Below are 15,988 nucleotides of genomic sequence, written 5' to 3'. Positions count from 1 at the left end.
TCAAAATAATTTTATTATAATAGTAATAGTTAATAGGACATATTTTCATAGTTGGACTTTTTCTTTCTTTTTTTTTTTAGAATTCCAGAAGATTTAAAATATTCAAAATTAGTGATAAGTTTGGATTTTATTAGACATAGCCTCCATAGAGTCAGGAAGATAAATCTATAATGAAGACTTTGATGAAAACCTATATAAAATCTGAACACTATTATTTGTACATAATATAACATGAAAGAAAACAATACAACATGAATTACTGCAGCACTACAGAGAGAAAACAAAAAATTATATACTGAGAGTCAATATATTTTTCTTATGCAGACAGGAAATGTAACCTTGTAACTCTGCTAAAAGCAAATGTTTCCATGTGTATGCAACAATTCTGCTTCATTCTGTTGCAGTTACTTATGAGGTAACTTGTTCTTTTACATGCTTCATGGTATAATATGTATAGCAGCCAAAGCACTATAATATGATGTGACAGAAAATACACAGAAAAATCTATTCACTTATGTGTCTCTGATGCTTACTTTCAGTTGAAATCAGAACTTTGAGTTAAAAATAGAGTTGACAGTTGGAGGCAATGGTAATGTTGCAGTCTCCAGGTTTCTGTATCTTTGGAACAATTTTTTTTTCCCTAATAAAATATCTGTATACTTTTTTCTCTTTAATATTAATGCACTTTGAGGAACTTGCTTTCACGTATATATTTCCTGGTAAATGACATTTCCTTTTACACAAGGTGCAATTTTTGTCATAGTTGAAATGTTATGCTGTTGACTTATGAAAGTTCAATTTACCAGCTTTATAATTCTGTAATGTTAAATATGTTACTGATTAGGTCACAGAATCTGACACTGGGGCTCATAGGGTAGCCTGTGGTGCTGTGTCATTCAAGGATGTCTAAATGTAGTTTTAAAGAAATGTAGTTTATTTCAGTGAATTTAATCTTAGTGCTTTTTACTTAAGAGAGATGTTTTAAGGGGATTAAAACAGAAATATTTTGTATTTTTATATGAGAATTATGTTTAATGAAAGAGAAAGAATATTCGTGGCATCTTTATTTTAACATACTAATCTTAATAACTGAAGTGATAAAGATAAGTTTTTACATTGCTATTAATCCTGGGGCACTTTCTTATCCAGCAGTGTCAACAAAAACAACAAGTAAATCCAGTGTTAATCAAATGAAAATGATGATAACCCTATCTCAAAATAGGAACAATGTGGTAATATAAGTGAGGCATGGTGGTGGTTTCTTTAGCATAAGCCTCAGGGACACATTTCTACTATATTGTATCCCTGCTAGCCATAAGCTTGGGACTGATAAGAGCCACATACGGGCATTAGGAGAACTTTTGTTCCATTAACTCAAGTAAAGGAAAGCTCACTACTTCACGAATTCTCAATTCTCTTGACAACTACATTAGCAGAATATAGTACTGAAATGTGTCAGATGTACCTGAATCAGAGATCTCCAAAATTAACTTTAAACACCAGCAAAATCATCATCATTATTGTCGTCATGATTTCAATTGAGTTCATTCAAATTTTGTGAGAAACACAAAAATATTATAAATCATATTTTGGGGGGATGGACAAATCTGTAATCAATACTTTTAATATTTTATTGGAAGTCATTGTGTCACTTACACCCTGTTGTACTAATAGAAGTTAAATTTTTTTTTTTTATGAAGGTAAGAGATCTAACAATATAAATAAGAAATGACACCTTTCAGGGTGCCTGGGTGGCTCAGTGTGTTAAAGCCTCTGCCTTCAGCTCCAGTCATGATCCCAGGGTTCTGGGATCAAGGCTCGCATCGGGCTCTCTGCTCAGCGGGGAGCCTGCTTCCTCCTCTCTCTCTCTCTGCCTGCCTCTCTGCCTACTTGTGATCTCTGTCTGTCAAATAAATAAATAAATAAATAAAATCTTTAAAAAAAAAAAAGAAATGACACCTTTCATTTTGAGAGAGGGGATGGATAATGCTTCTCACTCCACTACTCCACCCTAACTTATAGCTGTTAAAATTTATTTAGTAACATCACTACTACATGTTCCATCTGTTATGAGACAAGCATGCTTTGAAGTCCTAGGCTTTGCTTCACCTACTCTCTCATGCCTGTACCTTCATAAAACCAGATGGAGAGTAGTATTTGCTAATTTATCATTTCAATTAAAAAGTTTAAAAAGTAGTATTTGCTAATTTATCATTTCAATAAGAAAGTTATTTGTATATTTCTGTAGATAAAAAGGACAAGTTTGTGATAGACTATGGAACTGTAAAAACAAATGAGATACAATAATGTGTTGAAAATATTTACTCATAATTTCATAAATTCTATATGTTGTGTCCTGCTTTAGGTCATTAGACTCTGAGGTAGATAGATGACTGACAGTCATATTAGATAAAAGCTGACCAGGTTGGCCTCAGTTTTCTAGTGAAGTAAAGACAAGTAATAAGAGAAAGACAAAAATATCATAAATCATATTTTAGGGGATGGAAAAATCTTTGATCAGTAGTTTTAAGCCTACTGAAGATGAGTTACAAGTAAAGAAGAAAATTATTTCATGTCTGGGGCCTGACAGTTCTTAGGGAGACCAATAATTCTCTAAGGGAAAGAACTTAATCAGCTATTTCAACACTGTTTTTTTATTTACCATTTATCCCAATTATAACAAACATTGGCTATTTAATGCATTTATTTATACATTATTTTAGTATTTATTGCAGGCTAATTATGTGGCTGACACTTACTTAGGTGCTTTCCGAGGTACCCAGTTTTTTCCCTCAAGAATCTTAGAATGTAGAGGGGAAAAAAAAGGACAAGAGCACAAAGAGTTATAGTAATAGCAATATGTGATAATAGCCGTATATATTACACACAAGCATATACATGCAGTATGCATTTTAAATCTTTTAAACATGTAAATATATTTTAATAATAGTTTAATATTCACGATATTTAAATGTCCTATACATTTTAACTTTGAAGTCGTGTAGCAACTCATTTTTCTCTTCTGCAAAAAGGAGTCATAAAAATAAGACCTAACTCATAGAATTATCTTGAGATTAAATAGAAGTTCATGTTACAGTACCTGTTCAATAAACATCAATTATCATTGAAGATTTCTAATAGATCAGTTTCTCATTTTCTAAATGTAGTTCCCATTCTTATGTCTTCTACAGATTTTAGTTAAAATTGTATGTAAAATTTTTGTCTCTTAATCCCACATTTCAATTCTCTTTCACCATCCGTTCAGCCATACTTTGCATATACACACCAAAAATATCCTTGTTTTCTTTATCGGCATAATAGGCAGTGAAGAGTATAAGGAAAAGAGGAAGTAATATTAGAAATGATGAAAAATAGTCCCTGTCCTCAGGAAGGCAGAATTCTGCAGTAAAAACACAATATACCCTAGAGATTAAAAAACAGGTTTCTACCAACTAGGAGAGCAGTTTTGGGTAAGTCACATCATTATGAACCTTACTTTCTTCTACTGCAAAAATAAGATGTGTGTAAAAATAAGAGGCATGTTATGATTCTAGAATCCTACAATGGATACCTGGAATGAACAAATATATTATAAAGATTTAAGGAAAATTTGCCAAACAACTGAAAGGAAGCATATTTAAATTGTAGAAGCAAATGAGTTTATGCTTAATCTTTCATAAAATTTCACATTTTAAAAGAGAAAAAATACAAGAGACTAAAATGGTCTTCTTTCCAAATATGAATGCATTCATTCTGCAGATGAATTATAATTTTGTAACAGCTCTGCTATCTCATCTACTCTGGGTTCAAAGCCATATTCTGGTTCTCTTTAGAGAACATGCTATTTTGGGATTTATCCCAGCTAATAATCAATGCAGGGCCCTGTGGCAAAAACTCAACACAGATGCATAGATGGATGCTGATCTCATGATATCCGCAGAACCACTACTTCTGGTTTAGCTACTAATAAATGAATATTTGCGTAGTTTAACACATAGGGGCTGGAAACAAGTAGGGGCGATGGCCCCAAGAGATGTCAGGAACGATAAATGCTAAAAACCTGGAAGTGTGGTTGTTGATGGTCTGTGAGAGTGTTACAGCACAGTAAGTCCCAGAAACTGACAGCTAGATATCAAAGTAAGAAATATCACTTCTAGATTTTTATGTAACAGGAGGGGGAAAAAAGCTTTCGCACAGGAACTATAGATGTATATAAACAGTCTGTTATGAGAAAGTCATTTTCAAAGGCTATAGGGATTTGTGGGTTTGTGAGTGAGAACTGTTAATGCACTTTCATGATAGATTTTATATGCCAGAGAAGATGACCCTAGCTGAACATTGCTCTGAAATCAAGAATTTATAAATGTATTATCTTCTTTTGTATTACCTAATTTTTCTCACTAAATAAATCTTCTTTTTAGATATTTGCTCGTAAGAGCCTGGAAGACAGAGACCCATGCTCTTTTCTTTTCTATCATTTTGCAAGCTAGGAAATGCCCAGCAGAGTAATTAGTACATGATAGGCCCACAATAATAAAGGTTTATGTTAAAAATCCCCTCAAACACATTTATACACCGTTTTTCTTACAACAATCTTGCAATGAAAATAAAACAGATATTATCCATGTTTTACATAAGAAAAAAAAAACAATGAAGAAATTCTACAGATTTTTAAATGACTTATTCCTCCTAAATTATAGTACTTAGATCCTGTTCTTCTCTTTTTAAACTTAAAGCTTTGGCTCTCCTATCACCTTGATTTTTCCCCATTTCAGCATGCATGGTAACTTATACTCAGAAACCCTAAATAGTTTCTTCTGTGTGACATTACTAACAAGGAGGTTAGCCAGAATGCAAGCCCGCAGCTAAGTGAAAATTATATTATCATGAAGTTGGGAGTGAGACTATATTGAAAATAAAAGTATATCCTACAGAACACATTAAATGGGAATATAGATTGTCTCTGAGAGCCTGCCCAAAGAGATGCCTGGCTTAATTTATGCCAGTTTCTTTTGGCATTAAAAAAAAAAAAAAAAAGTAATTGTAGAAGGGGAATATTAGAGAATTGGGGGAAATTAGTGTGAGGAAGACTTGACAGAATGAGAATAAATGTTCTTTCAGTAACAATAGCAAAGACATAGTTAAAAATCAGATTACATGTACTAGACTGAGAAATAAACTAGCTTCTGAGAGACGGGAACAAGTTACTTTTTTCCTCAATAGGTATCATGTCCTCATTTGTAGAATGTATACAGCAGTGTGAAATTTCTTTTTGTACTAAGTGGAAAGGTTAGAACAGTTTTAGATATATTTAACCTTTAGTGTATTGACTCCATAGAGTTTAAATAAGTCATTTGGAAATCTTCTTTTGCTATACCTAAAATAATCTTCCAATAGTTGAGATAACCTTAATGATAGTAGACTTAACTCTATGTAACTATTTCCTCCTGCATAGTGGCTATTTCCAGCTATGTTCTGTAGGAGTGTCAGTTTTCAGGCAAAGCTCCAAATACATGAATATTGCTTTGGGCCCAGAGAGTAAGCTAAAATTTCCTGGATACTCTTGAATTTAGTTATATATTTGTTTCTCTCATAAGAGAGTGAATCTCTGTAATAACTCTAAATAAGAAGTTTATTACTGAAGCATAAAGTGTGGGGAAAAAAATCAACAAAACTGGATGTTATGGGATTTTATTTCTAGCTCTAATGATATGCAATATTATAAGAGATATCACAGCTTGCCTAAATCTTTACTCTTGATAAATCTTCCCTTTACTTACTGTATCCCCACTTAGGCATTCTTGCCACCTCTCTAGAATTCTGGAGCCTTTCTGTACTTCAGTGTCCTTGGTTCCCTTTGTTCTGTGTTTATCAGATTTATTACGATGTTAAGAACATAAATGACAATTTAATTATGAAATTCTTATGAAAATGTTAAATCTATCTTTCCTATCCAAACCTAACTGATATGTTTCCCTTCCAATGAAAGCTAGCAATTAGTAAGAGTATTGGTGGAATAATTCATACTAAGATCTTTATCGTTTTTCCTAAGTGGATGCATAATGTGTAGGTCAGTACTTGCACTTAAGCAGGGTATTTTTGCCTAAACCCCAACTAATAGTGAAATTCATATATTAGCACATATTGTGCTTTGATAGGGGGAGCTTTCACATATTAGCATACATTCTAAGCATTTTTCAGGCACAGAGTCTTGGGTAATCACCTACTCCACTCTCCCTATAAAGCCAACCCTTCCTCTAGCTCCAAGATGTCCATTAGAGAGCCCAGCTGCTGTCGGCTTACCAGGCATGCAGCCAGGTGGCTATGAGCCTGAAGGTTCCAGTGCCAGAATGTCACAGGATCCTCTCAAAGTTATTTGGTTAAGTGCAGGCTAAGATTGCCCACAATATCTGCTTTCTTCTCTCTATAGAATAAGCCATAAGAATAAATGAGATAATTTAGGCATTTTGAGATCCTAGGAAGACAATGCATTCTAGTTATTCAGGTTACTATTGTTTTTAGTATTATTGCTAAATGCTACATTGAAATTGGCATGAAGATAAGGTCTGAGACTTTGCTATTACTGTATTTGAATATAAAGCTTCTGTAAAATTGGTTGCAATTTTGCTTCAGGTTACCAAGATATGGTGGGATCTCTCATTTTATTGAATTCCAAGTTGTGAAATACCTTCCCTGTCTAAGTCTGCTTGTAATGTACACAATTCACTTTGTAAATAAACAGCATTTTTCATCGTTGACATATTGTAATTTCTCATAGAAATGTAGGCTAAATTGATGAATTTATTAGAAGGTAGATAATAAGGTGATGCTTATTTATTTCCAGGGATGAATACTGCACGAATGCCTAGTTCGTTCGTTCTTTATTGTTTTCATGCTGTGTCAAACAATGAAGAAATCCCAAATACCAAAAGGGGGGAAAAATAGGCAAATAGCTTGTGAATTAGAGGGAAAAAGAAAGAAAGAAAGAAAGAAAGAAAAACTTGCTACAGAAAAGACTATTACTTTAAATTCAATCTTCTCTTTTTTTATGCATGAACAGAGGGCAGATTCTTTTCTGCTTTGAGATATTCCCACATCCCTGTTTTCTCAGATTAACACTTCTACTTTCCCAATTGCCTAAATCCTACAGAGAGACACTAGTTAATGCTGCTCAACTTCAGAGCATATATGCAGGCTCTAAATAGCAGGAGGTCTGAGACATTACTTTAGCCACATGACAGGCCAACATTTTTTCCCTTTAATCATCTCCCTCTTCATTTTCATTGGATCATTTGTATCTGACAGGGAACAGCCTGCCTCCTAGAACAGGAATGTCCTTATTTATCACTGAACTAGACTCTACCAGAAGCAGAACTTCCTCTTCAAGCACAAGGTAGGGATTTTGTGTCACATTTGACGTTTCTGGATTGACAAAAGGTAGAAGTTTTCCTCCCAGGGTGTCTGGGTGGCTCAGTTGGTTAAGCGTCAGCCTTTGGCTCAGGTCATGATCTCAGGTCCTGGGATCAAGCCCCACACAAGGCTCCCCCCTCAGGGAGAGCCTGCTTCTCCCTCTCCCTCTGCAGCTCACCCTGCTTATGCTCTCTCCCTCACTTGCTCTCTCAAATAAGTAAATAAGTGAATTTGGGGGAAAAAAAAAAAAAAAGAAGTTTTCCTTTCTTCCTAATTTTTTTCCCCTGTGAAGAAATGGGTTGAGTTCCTTATTTGAAATGTCAGTATGTAATAAAAGTATTGTAACCCACCAAAATGTTTTAGACAAAATTCATATAATAGAACAAAAACATAATAAAGGTCCTGATGTAATCCTTATATAGGATAAATTTCTTTAAATTCAAATGTATATATCAAATGATACTCGCTTAAATATTAGAAACTGATATGCATTATCTTTATGAATAGTTATCATGAGAATACCATTTTCGTGCCTGTATTATAATAGCACTATCAATATAATGTATTCATATCATTACTGTTGGAAATGTTAATTCAAATCTGTAATACTTTACCAGAAAATATAAAAAGGATGCCAAAATCTGTTTTAAGAAAGTGAACCTAAGACCAGAGATATTTATAGTTTATATTTCCAAATAGTTAGCAAAAAAAAAAAAAGAGAGAGAGAGAGAAAGAACATTATATATTTTGTTAAAGAGATGACTACTTTAACATTGTGTGGGTAATTTATTTTTATAAGAAATGGAATTTATTTCCCTCTATGCTTGAGATATTTCTTGGCAGGAGATTACTCACCTAGGAAACTATCAATTCTCTCAGACTACTACACTCTCTTGTAGTACAAGGCTCCCCAGACTTTAGGACTTTTTCTTTTTCTTATAAATTACTGATTATGAATAGATGCTCATGGTAATATTTCTGAACCCAGGAAAGGGTGGTAAGGGAAGAGGAAGTAAAGGATATCTTGTATGTTCCTTTGTATTAGAAATGACTGCATTCTGAAGAGAAGGAATTTGAGGGTAATTTTTCTCCAAGACTCCTTTATAGTATTGAGGGTTGCAGTAGTTGCTGATCTGTGGTCAAAATTTATAAACTCTTATTAAAGCTTATTATCAAGGGATCTCTAATTCAGCAAATTTATTTTCTGAACAGTGGATCCATTGATATTAGAACAGAAACACATAAATAAATCCCTTTATTTGAATATTTATATTTATACAGCAATATTTTCATCTGTAACTGGACACTGACCCAAATATAGTAAAATATATATATTTTTAAGTAAGAACAGTGTTTTTAAAGAAATCTTCAATGATTATAAGTCCACTTCTATGACAATGTATACTTTTTTCCTCAAAAATCTAGGGAGAGACTTTCACATTTTTTTCTGTATGAATGATGTCCCTAGTGTATGCATTCAGTGGAACTAAACAAAGTTGTCTCTCCCACCACATGGAGCCCAGGGTTCTTGTAGATAAAAGAAAGAATGGAAAGTATGGGTAAAATACATGATTTTCACCATTGGGTGTGTGTGTGTGTGTGTGTGTGTGTGTGTATGTAAAAAAATATATATAATTAATTTATATACTTAGTAAGGAATTCATTGCTATAAATTAAAAAAAAACAAGTAGAAAACAACTAAATGCTAAATACATTCAAGAGAACAAGATGTGAAGACTTGAGTAAACAATGGTGTCCTTGAAGGAGATGATGCATAGTCTGGCCAAGAAAGATATGTAGTATGAATTGGTAAGGAATATTCCAGAAAGAAAGAACATTAAGAAGGCAGCTGTATAAGAAAGAAAGACTATGTGCAGAGGGAATGATGAAAATACTGGCTTGATTGTAGCTGTGTGTACATTAGAGAATAACTGCTTATCCAACCTTGGACTGTATTGTCCAAGGACTTGGACTGTAAATCAGATCATGGCAAGTCCTGAAAGCAAGACAGAAAAGTTTGCACTTGATGTAGTGAGCAACGGGATGCTATTGCAGATTACTGACTCAGAACAGTAACAAGGGGGACGCCTGGGTGGCTCAGTTGGTTAAGCAGCTGCCTTCGGCTCAGGTCATGATCCCAGCGTCCTGGGATCGAGTCCCACATCAGGCTCCTTGCTCAGCGGGGAGCCTGCTTCTCCCTCTGCCTCTGCCTGCCATTCTGTCTGCCTGTGCTCGCTTTCTCCCCCTCTCTCTCTCTGATAAATAAATAAAATCTTTAAAAAAAAAAAAAAAAAAAAAAAAAGAACAGTAATAAGGCTTCTGGAAACCAGTGGTAAAAATAGAAACTTTTAAGAAAAAAGATTCCGGAAAGGCAACCAGATTTCATACGTTGATAGCATGGAGATATAATGTATATATATCATGTCTTAAAGGGTTTTGCCATGCTAGAAAATCAAAGAGCACCAGCAGAGAAAGAAAATTAAAAGTTTTCCCGCCCTCTTTGATTTGTTGACAATTGAACGACTCCTTAATGTGCTCATAGTAAGAATGAAAGGGGATGTTGAAAGCCTGGTGCAAATGTTAAAGAGGGAATGGGAAGAACTGGGGACTAGGTTTCCAGAGACAGTGGAAACTGATGAGTTTAAACTGAAAGATCCACAGCAAATATCATCCTCAATGGGAAAAAGCTTGCAGCCTTCCCGTTGAGATCAGGAACACGACAAGGATGCCCACTCTCACCACTCTTGTTCAACATAGTATTAGAAGTTCTAGCAACGGCAATCAGACAACAAAGAAAAATAAAAGGTATCCAAATTGGCAATGAAGAAGTCAAACTCTCTCTCTTCGCAGATGACATGATTCTTTATATGGAAAACCCAAAAGACTCCACCCCCAAACTACTAGAACTCATACAGCAATTCAGCAATGTGGCAGGATACAAAGTCAATGTACAGAAATCAGTGGCTTTCTTATACACTAACAATGAAAATACAGAAAGGGAAATTAGAGAATGGATTCCATTTACTATAGCACCAAGAACATAAGATACCTAGGAATAAACCTAACCAAAGAGGTAAAGGACCTGTATTTGAGGAACTACAGAACACTCATGAAAGAAATTGAAGAAGACACAAAAAGATGGAAAACCATTCCATGCTCTTGGATAGGAAGAATAAACATTGTTAAAATGTCTAAACTATTGATGGGAAAAAACCGAGTAAAAATGAGAAAATAGACTTAGGAACAATGCTCTCTAGGAGTCTGTTAAAAAGAAATTTCTATTTATAATGATTACTGACTTTTTAATGATAACCCAGAACACTAGAACATCTTGAATTGCTTTCTAAATCTTCAGTGATTAAGTTATGCTCAGATTGGTCTTCTTGGATATCAGTGTATACTAATCCTATAAGAATAGGTAAGCCACATATACATATATGAAAACTATGTAGCAACCAGAATATATGATTATTGAAACCCCTTTTCCTAATGAGAATGAATAATAGTTTGCTTATTATTGTTGATGCCAAACTAGCATTATAAATTTTATAATTCACCATAATTCTGAAGTTTATTTTTTAATTTTTTAAAATATTTTTGCTATAGAAGCAATATTTGAAATTTAAACTAACTTTTAAAATTATTTTGTGATACAACACACTTGCAGGAACATCTTATTCTTTTTTTTTTTTTTTAAAGATTTTATTTATTTATTTGACAGAGAGAGATCACAAGTAGGCAGAGAGGCAGGCAAAGAGAGAGAGAGAGAGGAGGAAGCAGGCTGCCTGCTGAGCAGAGAGCCCGATGCGGGACTCTATTCCAGGACCCTGAGATCATGACCTGAGCCAAAGGCAGCGGCTATACCCACTGAGCCACCCAGGCGCCCTATCTTATTCTTTTATAATACATTTTGAAATTTAAAAAATAAAACCAGTATTTGATGGACCTTAGAAAGAAATTAAAATGTCACTGGCTTGTATTTTTTCTATGTTTGAGTTCTAACTTTTATGCCATTAAGACTATGTTATTCCTAATGTGAATAATGAAATCTAATTTTTCTTTCTTTAGGAACAAGGCTAATGTAAGGCCAGGGTTAAGCTATTATCATATTTATTTCTTATGTTAAATTCCTTTAAGAGGAATTTATTATTTATTAATAGAGGATGAATGCTTCTCTAAAATCTGATTTCTATAGGAAAAACATGATGTGTGCAAATATTTATAATATGCAAGAGTAATTTATCTTAATAATTAAGAGGCCTTTATTTAATTAGATGAGCTTTGTTGTTAACCAATATAAACAGGATCCTAGTTAATGAATTGCTGATGTTCCGATTTTGCAATGATTTTTCATAATTTTTCATGATATGTTTTTGATTCTTACATAAACGAAAATTAGAAAGAAGGCAAGTTCAGGAGCAGTGAAAATGACTCTTTCAGAATGAGTACTAAACTAGCATCTATCAGTTAGTGAGGGTTTTCTTTATGCCAAGCATCATGATAAGTTCTTTACAAATAGGATTGATTTTCTAACACCTATGATATGCATATTTACATTTTATACATATATAATATTTTAAGTTTATGTAATATTTTACCCATTTAATTTGACAAAAAAAATAACTTAGGGAAGGCATAATAAATGCTCCTAGTTCCCACAGTTACTAAATATCAGAGCCAGTCTCAAATCCAGGTACGAGTGATTTTCATAACCATGACTTTAACCACTTTTCTGTATTGCTTTTTGATATATGGTTCAGAATGAGGAAATCAGTTGCCTAAGAGGGTACTTTCAATGGTCACCTGGTATTTTCAACCAGAGAGACAACAAACCAAGCAAGAACATAAAAACTGTATTGAATCATGGAAATTTAAAGCTGGGAACACAATTTTGAGTTCATGTAATTCAGACCCTCTAATTCAGAAAACTCAGACTCAAAATGTCCAAATGGCATTACAGACAAATCACATCGAACATTTATCAGCTGTTTTTATAATCTAACTCTGTGGTAAAAGCTTAAAATGTCATGAGACCAGCCCCTTACTGCATTAAAGACATAATGGAGGAGGGGAGATTATGTCAGGAACACAAAGCTGAAGATTCCAGGATCTAGTTGCCAAGTTCTTCTCTACAGCTTTTCAAGGAAGAAAAAGAAACCTGTTTGTAAAAATAATTAGGCAAAATTTAATTTCAAATTTAGAAAATCTTTATCGAACATCTTCAACGTGCCAGACCTTATGTTAGGTACTTTCACATTTATTATCTCGGTTAACCCTTGCCATCACATGTGGAGCTATTAACATATACAGTTACATAGGATTGATATTGATAAACCTTGTTGACAAGCATATTCATTTTATACTCAGCCACCAAGTCCACATACTCACAGTTAGAAATTATTTATTAAATCTTAATGGAAGTCTGCTGTGAATAGTAAGGCTTTGCCAAACAAAATTGCTTTAGTTAAATATGGCTTGTGTATATCTAAGTAATTCTTAAGCCGTCGAGTTGTTTATATTACTATGCAAGTTTTTATATCCCACAATATCATGCTATAACTTCTGGGTGATTTATGGGAAGTTCAAGAATGATTTTGATTTCAAATAACTTTTTCATGGTGATGTCATAACTTAATTGCCAAAGAAGAGGAGACTTACCTGTATATGCAGATCTTTTTCAACTTGAAATGGGGTTATATCAGGATAAACCCCACGGTTAGTTGAAAATATCATAAGTCAAAAATACTTTTAATACACCTAAATCACAGAACATCATACCTTACCTAGCCAACCTCAAACATGCTCAGACAGTTACGTTAGCCTACAGTTGGGAAAAGTTACCTTTCACAATTCCTATTTTATTATGTAGTGTTAAATATATCACATGATTTATTGAACACTGTGCTAATTTACTGAATACAGAATGGTTTTAAGTATCTTGGTTGTTTACCCTCGTGATTGTGTGGCTGAATTGGGAGCTGGGGTCACTTCTGCTATCTGTCCATCATCAGCAAAGAGTCTTTCTAAAATATCACTAGCCTGGGGAAAGATCACAATTCAAAATCCGAAGTATGGTTTCTACTGGAATGTGCATCTGTTTTGTGCCATAACAAAAAAGGAAAAATTATAAATCCAAACACAATTTATCAGGGACTATCTGTAGTTATTAGAAACAAAAATGTTAAATAAATGTATACATGAGTCAGAATCAAAGTTTCTAGACCATTGTTTCTTTCCCACATAGTAGTCCTCAGGCAACCTGCTTCATAATTACCTGAGCTGCTACTGAATATGCAGATTCCTAGGTCCATCTCAGACCAACTGATGCAGAATATCTGAGGGTTTGACACATGAATCTGCATTTTTAACAAACCTTCTGGGTAATGTCCATGCACACTAGAGTTTAGAAGCCTTGTTCTGTATTTTAGTCTAACACGTTCCCATACTGCCACAGAGGGGGGTTAAAATTAGCAGCTCCTTAAGATTTTCCCTTGTTTATTTCTGCTATAGTATCATGTGGGAGATTACATCTCATATGGACTAGGAAGGAATTTGTCTTGATAGGAAAACTTCTTATTGTTGGAAGTGATTATGTTCTTTTTTTGAAAACTGAATGAATGCCTACATGTTTGTGCATGGGTATGTGTATGTCAAATAAGGAGGAAAAACAGAATGCTTCCCTCACCCTCACATGAAGAAAACCTTTGTACAACACAATTATGTAAATAACTTCAAGAAGAGATGTCACATTTGTCTGCATTTGTACTCATTTTTGATTCCCCTATCTACACAATCCATCTTAGTGAATAAAGGATGTCTTGTTCTCTTATGTAATGCGGTTTTTGAATTGTAGTCATGGAAATCATCTTAAAAGGCCATCTTGTCCTTCCCTTGACCTCCAAGCCTCATATATTTGAAATTCTATTTTTAAAAGATTTCCACAATTGCAATGTTCTGAAATCCCTTGGGGACCCATTTAGTGTTGAGCAGCTTTTTCATTATCAAAAGCTCCTTTCTTTCTTCCCTTGTTTTGCTATTAAAATTCATTTTCCTCTGTTATGTTTTCAACAAAAATGAAAAGAGCCAGTCACCATAATCTATGGAATAACTCTTCATTGAAGACTATTAATAATGGTCTTTCAACCAGCTCTTCTTTAGCCTAAATAATGTAAAGCTTTTTAACCCTTTTTGGAATTCTCATTTTCTAGCCCTTCAATTATTTCTCTTCCTCTACCCTGAATTCTTCATCCTTCTTAAGTTCTGAAGTGTGAAACTAGACACAGTAGGATCTCACCAGTGCTGAATATAATAGGATTACCTTCCTGTTCTTATTTACTCTACTCCTATTTATGCACCCTGTAGAACTCTGAGAGGTTCCGATAAGATATAAATGGGTGTCCTGATGCTCATGGTCTTGAATAATTTCATAGCACTTTTCATAAAGATATGGATGTTATTTCCAGGAACCTGGGTAGTTTGTATCATAGGTAATTACTTTCTGCCTATCTGTAGCATTCTAAGTTTCAATTAGATGAATTATTCTTCACTTCTACCGGTAAAGCCATTATTGCAAAAACTTGTTTGAGCGGAGCAGAACAGCTCTGCATTTTAACAGAGGGAGAAAGGACCACTTTATATCCAATCTGTAAAGAAGCTAGCATTTCCTTAAGAGTATGAAGTACAGAGATAAAGAGTCCTGCTTTCCCATCCTAATGTGCACTGTCCAACATGCTCTCTATATTTTTCTTTTAAATCCTTATCATGCTTCACTGTCCTAAGTCCCGACAGGAAAATCTACCTTGATAATAGCTTTTATTCACCAATTTCAGGGAAATCTTAAGTCAAAGATATTTAAAATAGAACATGAAATCAATATAGCTGTAAATTAGATTTACACTTCTTCATCAGTTTATCTAAAAATGTAGAGGACTCAGACTTTTGTTTTTGCCTTTTTGTTGGTGTTGTCTAGTTCCATATTGGAAATGGTCAATTAAATTACATATTCATTGTTCTATAAAAATATATTGACTTCTTACCATGGCAGTGCATGCAGTTAGTTTATCTGTTGTCGGAAGGGCTAAAGCAATAAGCACAGTCTGGTTTTTTATGTATCCTTTCCCTTATTTTCTATTGAAATAGGATTTCTTTTTGCCTTTTCTGTTTTAAAAAGTTGTTTTTGGTGTCATCCCATTTTGATTTCACTCCAAGACTTTTCTTCACACAGTTCACAGTCTCTTATATATAGATGAAGACCAGAGGACCTAGCCACCCAGGTGGTGGTGTTGTTTAGAAGGATGACTTCAGGAGCACATTTTTATCATCTCATTCCTCAATTCTTCCCCTACTTATACTTGGCTAAATTCTTTTCATTCTCAGATGGGCTTATGGGAATTTAGGGAAGTTTTACAAAGGCGGGGAATGTTTTTGAACTCTATCTTAAAACACAGATGTTATCTTGTTATTCCCATGCATTTAACAGAACCTACTGCCTATATGATAAAATCTACACTCTTTTGTATGCTATGTCAAAATATGCCCATTTCAATTTCTCTGTCCTCTTCCAAACTGCTATTTTCTA

The 15,988-nt window shown here is 34.0% G+C and overlaps 1 long non-coding RNA gene across 2 annotated transcripts in view; it reads left to right on the top strand.

Annotated features, from left to right (window-relative positions):
- Positions 1-15,988, top strand: part of LOC116590379 — a 158,113-nt gene that overhangs the window by 83,985 nt on the left and 58,140 nt on the right. Inside the window, exon 1 of one of the 2 annotated variants that reach the window (XR_004285573.1) lies at positions 7,309-7,393. The exons of the other annotated variant lie outside the window; for it this stretch is intronic. This is a non-coding gene — a long non-coding RNA (uncharacterized LOC116590379). Of the gene's footprint in view, positions 1-7,308; positions 7,394-15,988 lie in introns of those variants that run through there. 2 annotated transcript variants of the gene reach the window in all.

The sequence above is a fragment of the Mustela erminea genome, chromosome 1 (genome assembly GCF_009829155.1).
Source record: "Mustela erminea isolate mMusErm1 chromosome 1, mMusErm1.Pri, whole genome shotgun sequence".
Lineage (NCBI taxonomy): Eukaryota > Metazoa > Chordata > Mammalia > Carnivora > Mustelidae > Mustela > Mustela erminea.
This window is presented reverse-complemented; position numbering and strand designations above follow the sequence as displayed.